Genomic DNA, 11,031 nt, shown 5'->3' on the forward strand with positions numbered 1-11,031 from the left:
TGTCTTCCATTCCGATTAATTCCCAACTGGGTAGATGGCGTCTGAATATGCTGCCAACAAACATTCATTAGTGTAATAGTTAGCACATAAGCTATAAACATTTATATTGCAATCCCGTGCAACAGCAATGACATGTGCGCATGGTAGTTGCTCAGCTTGAAACTCCTTACAAGTGCACTCTTGAGTATGAAGATTTACGACCTCCTCTTTATCTAAATCTTTAACATGGCACTAGAAGAAAACTACCCTACAATGACAGTTATATATCTCAAAAAATGAATGGAAGAAAAAAAAACTGTCACGAAATATAAAATTTCGCGTTTTTGGCGGGAAAAGACGGAATTTTTCGGAAAACACTTTTCGTGACAGTTATTAACTGTCATAGAATGTTAGGGTTAAAATTTTTTTCTTTTTTCCTTTTCTTTTCTTTTTCCTTTTTCTTTCTTTTCCCTATTTCCTTCTTCCTCCCCGTGCGTCCTTCCCCTTCTCCCCAGCCGCAACCGCCGCGCCTCTTCTCCTTCCTCTCGTACGCCGCGACGACTCCACCGTCTCCTTCTCCTTTCCTTCTCTTTTCTCTTTTCCTTCCGCCGTTCCCTTCCGTCTTTCTTTCCGCCGCAGCCCAGCCGCCCCATCCTTCCCCTTCTCTCCGTTCGCGAAGCAAAACCGCCACCGCTCCGCCGGTAAGCTTCTCTTCCTTATCTCTTTCTCTCTCTCTCTCTCTCTATGAAGTTCTTCATTGTCTCCATTGGATTGTTTCTTGATTTCAGTTTATCCCAATTTCATTGGATTGTTTCGCCGGTAAGATCTTATCCTCATTTCCAAAAGAGATGTCATGGCTAGTGTCGATTTCTTTGCAATCTTTAAAATTATTTTCTTTGTTTTCAAGAATTTGTGTAGGTTGGTGATGAAACATTTTGGTAGCTTACAATGTGTTTGATGAAATGCCTCAATGAAGCATTTGGTTGATTTTTGATTGATTTTTGTTCGTTCGAATTAGGAAATCAAGGCCAAAGGAGATGTCATGGCTATGGGCTGAAGCTTTGAGAAAAAAAGAATGAAAAATGAAATGTGAGATCTTAAACTTTGTACTTTGCCTTAAGTTGTGTCAAACTAGTCAATAAAGTAACTTAACTACCAATTTGCCTTTAAGTGCCGGGTTGTTGGGATTTGTTTGCTGTAATTTGTCTAGGGTTATGTGTGTTTGTGATGTGTTGTTAGTGAGTATGTTGAATTTTGTGTTCGAGCTTCCAGATGTGAAACATTTTGGTAGCTTACAATGTGTTTGATGAAATGCCTCAATGAAGCATTTGGTTGATTTTTGATTGATTTTTGTTTGTTCGAATTAGGAAATCAAGGCCAAAGGAGATGTCATGGCTATGGGCTGAAGCTTTGAGAAAAAAAGAATGAAAAATGAAATGTGAGATCTTAAACTTTGTACTTTGCCTTAAGTTGTGTCAAACTAGTCAATAAAGTAACTTAACTACCAATTTGCCTTAAGTGCCGGGTTGTTGGGATTTGTTTGTTGTAATTTGTCTAGGGTTATGTGTGTTTGTGATGTGTTGTTAGTGAGTATGTTGAATTTTGTGTTCGAGCTTCCAGATGTGAAGTATATAAAATGTTATTTGTAATTGTTTTAAACTTGAAACGCCTTTGATATTTGTTATTCTCTTGTGTCATATGATTATGTTTCAGGACATCTACTGATTAAAATCATGAGACCTCATGCATACGTGTATACGCATAGTTATTATATTTAAAAGTTATGATTTTGGTAATCATCATCATGGGTAAAGTTTCAGTAGTGGTTTACATGACACCAAGAGTTAAGATTAAAGAGAAAACGAGTGAGTTGTACACTTATAGAATGGTATTACTTTGGTTTAAGGACTTGTGAATGATCTATATGTTTTCTTTGTAAGAAGGATAACAAGGTGGAGTCGAGGTCCAGCAAGGGTGCAACACTGAATGAGCTGGTTGAGCTCAAAGGTTGTTCTTCCAGCCTATTTTTCGAGGTTAGAACCTTTTCATTGCACTGTCGTAATCTGGAATTTTTAAGGTACAATGTTTTCTAATTTTTATTTTTAATTAGATATAGGATGATAACATTTTGGTTTTATTCTTGTGGTGTATAACTTATAAGGATGTTTTAACTATCCTTTTGCTTTTCATTATATTACTTTCCTATATGGCCTTCTCATCATGTTTGTACATTGCGATCATATTTTTCCACTCATTGATATTTTTTTCTCTAATTCCAGTGCAGAAAACATAAAGATCTTTATCTATGTATGGCAAAGTGCCCTAGTGGGCCATCTGTGAAGTTTTTAGTTAATGCCATTTGTTTTCTCTATTGTTGATGACCATATCTGGTTCTGGAATTACCAGGTATGCTTTATTTATTTCCTACTTGCTACAGAATTTAATACTAACCATGATCATGCTTTATTTATAACCATCACTCTGTTAGCAACACCACTTGAGGAACAATGCGTGTTTTTAGTGAAGTACGTTAAGATATATATAGATAAATGTCAGAAGTGTCGTTCTTAAGATATGAGGCATACAATCGTCATTAGGAAAGGAATTTGGCATGGCAAAAATTAATTGATTTGAAGAGTTTGAGATTAAGCAAATTTTGGGGAATAGTTTTTAGGAGTCCTAGTTGGGGATCTTGCTATTTTTCTTTCTTATGTCAATGATTTCATTGTTTTTCTAGTTCACTGTATACATTTCCATATAATTGATTGTTATCCTTTAAACTTACATGTTCAATTTTCCATCAACTGTTGGTATGAGAACCCACTTTATGTATCGCCAAACCAGGTTAGATTGATTGTCCAACTTTTTGATCATTTGGGATTACACTTCTTCACACTATTATTTAATGATCGTTTGCCTAATGTAGTCCTCATGTGCTTCTTTTCATTTCATGGAATCAAGTGTTGAAGTTCTTGTTTGTGTTCTGTATTTTGTTGAGACATTGATTTAGTTACTCATTGACTGTACGTATGTGTTATGGATACTTATATTCATGTTGTCTTTGTAGGTTCAACTGGAGTCGACAACTTCATGAGTTTTCTTTCAAAGAACATTTCCAGAGACGAACATTCTCGGTTGGTCGTTTATGCTTCTGCAGAAAATCTTGTTAGATGTATTCTAATGCTATTTAAAATATTTTTTGATTAAGGGCTAGTATTTCGTACATGTGGATTATTGAAACTTGTATTAAGATGTACAAATATTATAAATCGTATTATAGTGTATATATATTAAAGTGTTGGCTATTTTTTTGTACATTGGTGTGAAACTTGTATAATTTCAAATTTGTCATTCTCAGCTACATTATTGTCATTCTAATGGTTCGTGTAATGGTGGAGTTGCAATATATTTGACTGGAAAAAAATGTCGTCACTAGCAAAACAATGACATTTAATGTTATCGAAAAACTGTCACGATTGCACAATCGTTGATTGGAAAAAAATGTCGTCAATAACTAAACAATGACATTTTTACAAAAAAAAAACTGTCGCGAAAAACATATTCATGACAATTAATACATGTCACGATAATAGAATTCGTGACAATTATTTAACTGTCGTTAATAAAGAAATGATGATAGTTATTGAATGTCATAAAATAAATTATGACAGTTATTGAATGTCGTTGAATGTTGATTAACGACATTTATTTCATGTCATAAAATAACCTATTGCGACAGTTTTCAAAAACTGTCGTCGAAGGCCTTTCCATGACTCCCGCTTCTATGACTGAAAATAACTGTCGCGAAATCCGTTCGCGACAGTAAATAACTGTCGTCGTAGACCACTTTTGTACTAGTGTGGAATTGGTAACAATCAATTGGGTTGACTTTCATTGTCAAAGCTCGTTCTTGTTTCTTTTGTAGAACTAACTCTGCTCATTTAGTCAATGTAGACGTCACTTTAATGCCTTCTTCTCGACGCTCCCAAAACCAACGTTGTAGCAAAGCTCGAACATGTTCAAGGAATGAAGCAATAGACAAATCTCTAGGTTCTTTCAATATAGAATTCATGGATTCTACTATATTTGTTGTCATCATATTATATCGTCTTCCTGGACAGTGAAAACGAGACCATCGTGTTATTCCAACATCGTTTAAATATTTTCCTGAATCATTAGGAAATGCAAGAATACTTCTCCACGCTTCTGAGAACGTTGATTTACGATATGTTCTAGATGCATTGTAAAACAAAGTAGCTATAGTGTCATTCTTGTATTTATCATTGAAATTTTGAGTCAAGTGTTGGACACAAAGTCCATGGAATGCGGAGGGAAAAACCGATGCAATACACTTAAAAAAACATGTTTTCCGATCTGTCACGAAGCCTAGATTAGGCACCTCTCCTATTGCACCTTTCAATTTCTCTAAGAACCACTGTATTGAAGCATCTGTTTCTCTGTCCATCACTCTAAAGGCAAGAGGATAAATTTGATTGTTACCATCCAAGCAAACAACAACTATCAACTGACCCCGATATTTGTTCTTAAGGAATGTTCCATCCATGACTATAACCGGTCTAATGCAGTTTAAGAATCCTTGAACACATGGACCAACAGTCATAAAAAGATATTTGAAGAAACGATCATCTTCAAGTTCCATGTGAAATATTGTACCTACATTTGCAAGTTTGAGAGCTTCACCATATCTAAGCAATAGATTATATGACTCTTCAGGACACCCTCGCACTCGTTCATACGCATTTTCTCTAGCGCGCCATGCTTTTTCATAACTCATATTTATGCCATAGTCTTGCCTCATGTCTTCTATGATATCACATGGTTTGTATAGACGACGGACTCCCTTAGACTTTGACTTTATTAATTCTCCAACAACCCAAGATTTTGCTTGCATATAGTCACGATTCAAAACGTCAAGAGAACACGAATGAACTTTGACATACTTTTTAATCTTAAATATATTTGAATCCTTCAATCTCATCGCTCGCAGTCTCCAACCACACTTGTTGTCAATGCATCTAACAAAGAGAACCTCTTTTGTAGACTTTTTTACTACAAACTGAAAGAAAAAAAAATTCATCGCCAAGACACTTAATCTCATTGACAAATCTTTTTTGGAAAAAAATATTTGTCCTACATCAAACTCCTCACTTGTAGAGTTTTCTTCAGACCAATCATTCCTATCTGTCTTCAACTTTTGGCTAGAAGAGCTGTAACGAGCTTTAGATTTTCCTTTGCAATCTTTTGTAGGAGCATCTCTATGTTGTGGGATGTCAAATGATTCACTATTCATCTCTACTGGCTCCCATGTAAAAGTCTCATCTTTCGAATCATATGACTCATATGATTCCCATATAGCCGAAGTGGTCCCTATCACGTTATCACACAAGCCAACTTCAACTTCACGAACATGAACTTCATTCTCATTTAATGTATCCATTACAATTGGAGGATGAGGGTTTAAGTTATGAGCTTGGTTGCTGCCAGATACTGAATTGTAATCTTTGCTTACCACTTTTTTGCTTTGATTACTTTTAGGCTCAAATGAGACGTATAAAGGGACCTCTAATGGATTTTCACTAAGAAGATAAAACTTCAAATCACGGTCATTGCTTAACTCAAATGGAGGAGCTTCGTGTTCCACTTTTATCTCATATATGCATCTTATCATTACGTCGAACTTTGAATGGTCAACTTCTGCAAGGTCATATAATTCTGCCTGTAAATCTTTATGTGTTATTTCTTTACTGACAACGATGCCTTTTAACATGCCTCCTTCGTATTTTCTTCGCCTCTCATCCCACGTACCACCGCAACGCACTAACATGGGAACATGTGACATCCTTAAACCACCTTATACTTTTCAATTGCTGCAAAAAATGATTTGAAGTTAGAATTTGACATATCACATAAACAAAATTTATTAAAAAACAGTAGGCAAATGCTAAATAAAACGTGCATAGTCACATCCTACATGTTTACGATATTGACATCTATAAAATGTTTAGGATATTGCGAAATACAAAAACCAATAGTTAAAAGTCACCCTAAATCAATTCATTTCATATTAAACATTTCAATTTAAGAACCCGCGAGATGTTTGCGAGATGTTTGCGAGATAAAAAATAATAATAATAACTTGCTAACATCCTTTGAAAAATCTCTAAAACAACCTTAAATCAACCCTAAATCAACTTGAAACAATAAAAAATTATATTTGATTTATACATTTAAGATGCAAATATATATACATATAACACAACAGGATTCAGATTCGGATTAAAAAAAAAATTAAAACAAACCACAATGCATGAGATGTTCGCCGAAGTAGATGATGAACGACACCGGAGTAAAGCGGAAAGTTGACAAACTTTTGAGAGAGGAGAAGAATTGCAAATGGGTTTTTCTTTTTGCTTTTTCCTTTACATAATCTATGAGAAGGAGAAATGCAACAAATGAGTTTTTCTTTTTTCTTTACAAAAACTATGAGACTGCAACAAAAGGATTTTTTTTTTTTTTCCCCTTTACGTAATCTATGAGGAGAGGAGAAGAAGGCTGCCTTCGAAATTCTGTTTTTTTCCTTCAGGTGAATGACATTGAAGAGAGAGAGAGAGGGGTTGGAAAAGAAGAGAAGAGCAAATGTGAATTGAAATTAAATGAGGGTATTTTCGTCATTTCACCTCCAATTTGTCCTATATGTCAACTTTTTTACAATCAATCCTAAAAGTCTTTATCTACCCCATTTTTGGCCTCTTTTTGTCAATTCCCCAAATATCTTCTCAAACACAACTTGATCAGTGCTTTCAAAGAAAAACTGATAACTTATCTCATCTTTGGGATCGACGATATGGGCATTTGAGACACAAAGGTATTACTATACGTAAAAATGGTATATGGGCTTCCTCAACTTGTAGTCTCAAATGCTACATGGATTGATTGTATCAAAGGGAAACAACATCGAGATGTAAGGATTCTACTTGATTACTTCACTGTTTCTTATAGACCCCCCATAGTAAAGTTTCTGATAGACCCTCCACAGTAAATGTGTATTCACGTTGGAATAAAAGTGGGAAGAAGAAAGAATGATTGAGAGTTAGTTAGTAATTTCCCCTACGGTGGGCCCTTAGGAGTATGACGGTTAAAGTGGGGCCAAGTATTCTGTTAGCTTTCTTAGTGTTTGCCTATTTAGGTATTGTGAATGTTGGGGGTGGTTATCTTTTTGCTAAATGATTGTGGTATAGACTCTCATTAGAGTAGTGTGGAGAGATTGGGGAACTCTCAAATCCTTCCCCATAGTTGATAAATAAAATTGTGGCTAAGGCCTTAACAATTTTGGTATCAGAGCCACCTGTCCTGGAATGGTTGGTAAGATGGAAGCTCGAGTAATCGGTTTGGAAGAAAGTTTGGAGGAAGTAACCACGGGGATGACTGAAATAGAAAGTAAAGTAGAGGCAAAATTTTTGCAAGCAGAAGAACGACAATTAGCATTTGAAAGGAAGATGGAAAAACAGTTTGCAGAAGCAGAAGTTCGAAGGACAATGGCCGAGCAAAAAATTGAGAATAATCTGTGAAAGTTGAGTGAGGACATGAAATTGTTAATACAAGGGATGGGAATGATGGGAAGTGCATCCAAAGGATCCACGTCTAGTGAAAGAACAATTACAGACAAGGGAAAGGGTATAATGGATGAAGAACAAGCACATGAAGAAAAAAGCGAAGTGAAAACTAACCTGGTTACGAATGAAGGATTTGGAGTACCTTGTGCACCAAACCAGCGGGAGATACCCCTCTTCGACATGAGATTAAGGAAATTAGAGGTACCAATATTTAAGGGAGAAGAAGAAGAAAATGTGGATGGATGGTTACATCGCGTTGAGCGTTATTTTGTGGTGAATAGATTGACGGAGAGGGATAAATTGGATGTTGCGGTTCTTTGCTTGGAGGGAGAGGCGTTGGATTGGTATCAGTGGAAAGATGTTCGACTGAAGATTAATAGTTGGGAGGAATTCCAACAGCTTTTATAGGCATGATTCAAGTCGTCTGATCAGGGGGATAAGCACGCGAGGTTGATGAAACAGCAGCAAGAAACCACCGTAAGGGAATATCGACGACGATTTGAGCAGTTTTCGGCCGACCTTAAGGATATGAGCGATGCAACTCTAGAAAGTAAATTTATGTGTGGGCTAAGGGAAGAAATCCAAAGTGAGATTCGTAAATTGAATCCAGTGGGCCTAGAAGCAAAAATGTTAATGGCCCAAGTAATAGAAGATGACCAAGTAGTCCAATTAAAAAGAATACATGAGGTAGGTGCAAACCCTAGTTTGTTAAATAAAACATCTGGTAATGGGCCAAATGGGTCAGGAAATCAAACCGAGTCAAAGGTAATGGACTGGGTTGCAACATCTAGAAACATTACGATTAATCCTAACTGAAATTCGTCTTCATCATCGACAACAATCACTTCCCCTTACGATTTTAACGCGAAAAACTCGATGGCTCAACCTTATTACCGAATGACTGAGAGTTAAATGAGAATGAAGAAGGAAAAGGGACTATGTTTTCGATGTGACGAAAAATTCAGTCTGGGGCACCGTTGCAAAAGACGAGAATTAAATATCATTGCTATTCAAGAAGGGGAGGACTTAAGTGGGGAAATTGATAAAGTAGAAAAGGAGACTGAAGATGAGAATGAGCAAATCAATACTGAGATTGCGAATTTGTCTTTACATTCGTTGGTAGGTTTTAGTTCTCCTAAAACCATAAAAATAAAAGGCGAAATCAGGAATCGCGAAGTTGTCGTGTAGATGGGGGAGCTACACATAACTTTATTTCGGAGGAGGTGGTCAAGGAATTAAAAATTCCAATGGAAACTTTAGATGCTTATGGCGTTGTTTTGGGAACCGGGGGTGTAGTTCGAGCAACATGAATGTGTAAGAGTGTGAATCTGACAATCGCTAATTTATCGATCACTCATGATTTCCTTCCTCTACCACTTGGGAGTGCATATGTTATTTTAGGAGTTACATGGTTGGAAACTTTGGGGAAAGTAATTTTCGATTAAAAGTTATCAGAGATGGAATTTTCATTGGGAGAATTTTTGGTGATTCTACAAGGGGACAGAAGCCTCGTAAAATCACAGGTGTCACTAAAATCAATGATAAAAACTTTTGAGAAGGAAGATCAAGGAGTGTTAATCGAGTTGAGTACAATCGAACAATAGGGAGCGGAAGAGTCAAAGAATAATTTAGCGGACTGTCTGAGTAATCTAAAACCCGAAGTTCAAAGAATTCTTTTGTCTTTTGGTAGTGTGTTTGAATCCAGAAATCAGTTGACACCACCTCGCAATCATGATCATGCTATTGAATTAGAGCCAGGGGCCCGGGCGGTGAATGTGCGGCCTTATCGTTATCCCCAATTCCAGAAAGATGAAATTGAAAAATTAGTAAAGGAAATGTTGTAAGCCGAAATTATCCAGCCAAGCAAAAGTGCCTTTTCAAGTCCGGTGCTCCTTGTAAAGAAGAAAGATGGTAGCTGGTGATTCTACGTGGATTACCGAGCACTGAATCTTGGCACCATACCAGATAAGTATCCAATTCCCGTTGTTGATGAACTACTAGATGAATTATTCGGGGCAACCATATTTTCAAAAATTGATCTAAAGTCAGGCTATCACCAGATTAGAGTGCGCGTCGCCGATGTTCACAAAACGGCGCTTCGTACCCATGAAGGGCACTACGAATTTCTCGTGATGCCATTTGGGTTGAAGAATGCTCCGACCACTTTTCAATCAGTAATGAATGATATTCTCCGCCCATACTTACGCAAATTTGTTTTGGTTTTCTTCGACGATATCCTAATCTACAACAAGTCACTAGAAGAACATTTGCAGCAATTGGTCGTGGTTTTAGAAACCTTAGTAGTTCATAAACTGGTGGCGAATTTTAAAAAATGTCAATTCGCAGTAGATCGAATTGAATATTTGGGTCACATTATCTCATCTGATGGGGTGGCGACGGATCCAACGAAAATAATGGCTATGGTTAAATGACCAGCACCCAAGAATGTGAAGGAATTACAAGGTTTCTTGGGTCTTACAGGTTATTATCGGAAATTTGTGGCAAACTATGGTTCTATTGCACTACCCTTGACACAATTGTTAAAGAAAGGAAATCTTCAGTGGAATGAGACAGCAAAAAATGCGTTCCAACAATTAAAATTTGCTATGATGTCGGTACCGGTGTTAGGTATTCCAGATTTTCCCAAGGTTTTGTGCTGGAAACTGATGTTTCAGGTGTTGATATTGGGGCTGTCCTAATGCATCATCAACGTCCAGTGGCTTTTTTTCAGTCAAGCTTTGCCCGATACCCATAGGTTTAAAGCTGTGTATGAACGGGAACTTATGGCAATCGTGCGGGCTGTTCAAAAATGGTGCCCATATCTGTTAGGTAAGCCTTTTGTGGTGCGTACAGATAAAAAAAGTTTGAAGTTTCTTCTTGAACAACGAGCCATTGGGGGAGAATATCATAGATGGATCACTAAACTATTGGGGTATGATTTTGTGATTGAATACAAGAAAGGAATGAAAAATAAAGTGGCTAATGCTTTATCACGATTACCACCGGTATTTGAATTGGGCCTCATAAGTGTTGTGAGCGGGCTCAATCCTTCGATTTTCATTGATCAAGTGGCTGGGAATGAAGCTCTGAATAGTATTCGGTTATCCTTGATAAATGGACAGCCAACCCCGGAGGGATATTCACTACATAGAGAGGTTCTATGCTATCACGGCCGGTTGGTTCTTTCGGAGGATTCCCCTACTATCCCCTTATTATTAGCGGAGTTTCATAACAGCCCGATAGGGGGACATCATGGCGCGTTGACAACATATCAAAGGCTAGCAAGGGAGGGATATTCGGTTATCCTTGATAAATGGACAGCCAACCCCGGAGGGATATTCACTACATAGAGAGGTTCTATGCTATCACGGCCGGTTGGTTCTTTCGGAGGATTCCCCTACTATCCCCTTATTATTAG

General features: G+C 37.1%; 1 long non-coding RNA gene across 2 annotated transcripts; it reads left to right on the forward strand.

Annotated features, from left to right (window-relative positions):
* The first annotated feature begins 232 nt into the window (after positions 1–232).
* On the forward strand, positions 233–3,294 carry LOC116402539. 2 transcript variants are annotated; one of them, XR_004214971.1, is made up of 6 exons: positions 234–680; positions 998–1,068; positions 1,347–1,417; positions 1,693–2,012; positions 2,259–2,385; positions 3,047–3,294. It is a non-coding gene; the product is annotated as an uncharacterized LOC116402539 (long non-coding RNA). The 2 variants fall into 2 exon arrangements; XR_004214970.1 differs by having other exon boundaries at positions 233–680; positions 1,347–2,012.
* The last annotated feature ends 7,737 nt before the right edge of the window (positions 3,295–11,031 follow it).

Source organism: Cucumis sativus, chromosome 3 (assembly GCF_000004075.3).
Source record: "Cucumis sativus cultivar 9930 chromosome 3, Cucumber_9930_V3, whole genome shotgun sequence".
Lineage (NCBI taxonomy): Eukaryota > Viridiplantae > Streptophyta > Magnoliopsida > Cucurbitales > Cucurbitaceae > Cucumis > Cucumis sativus.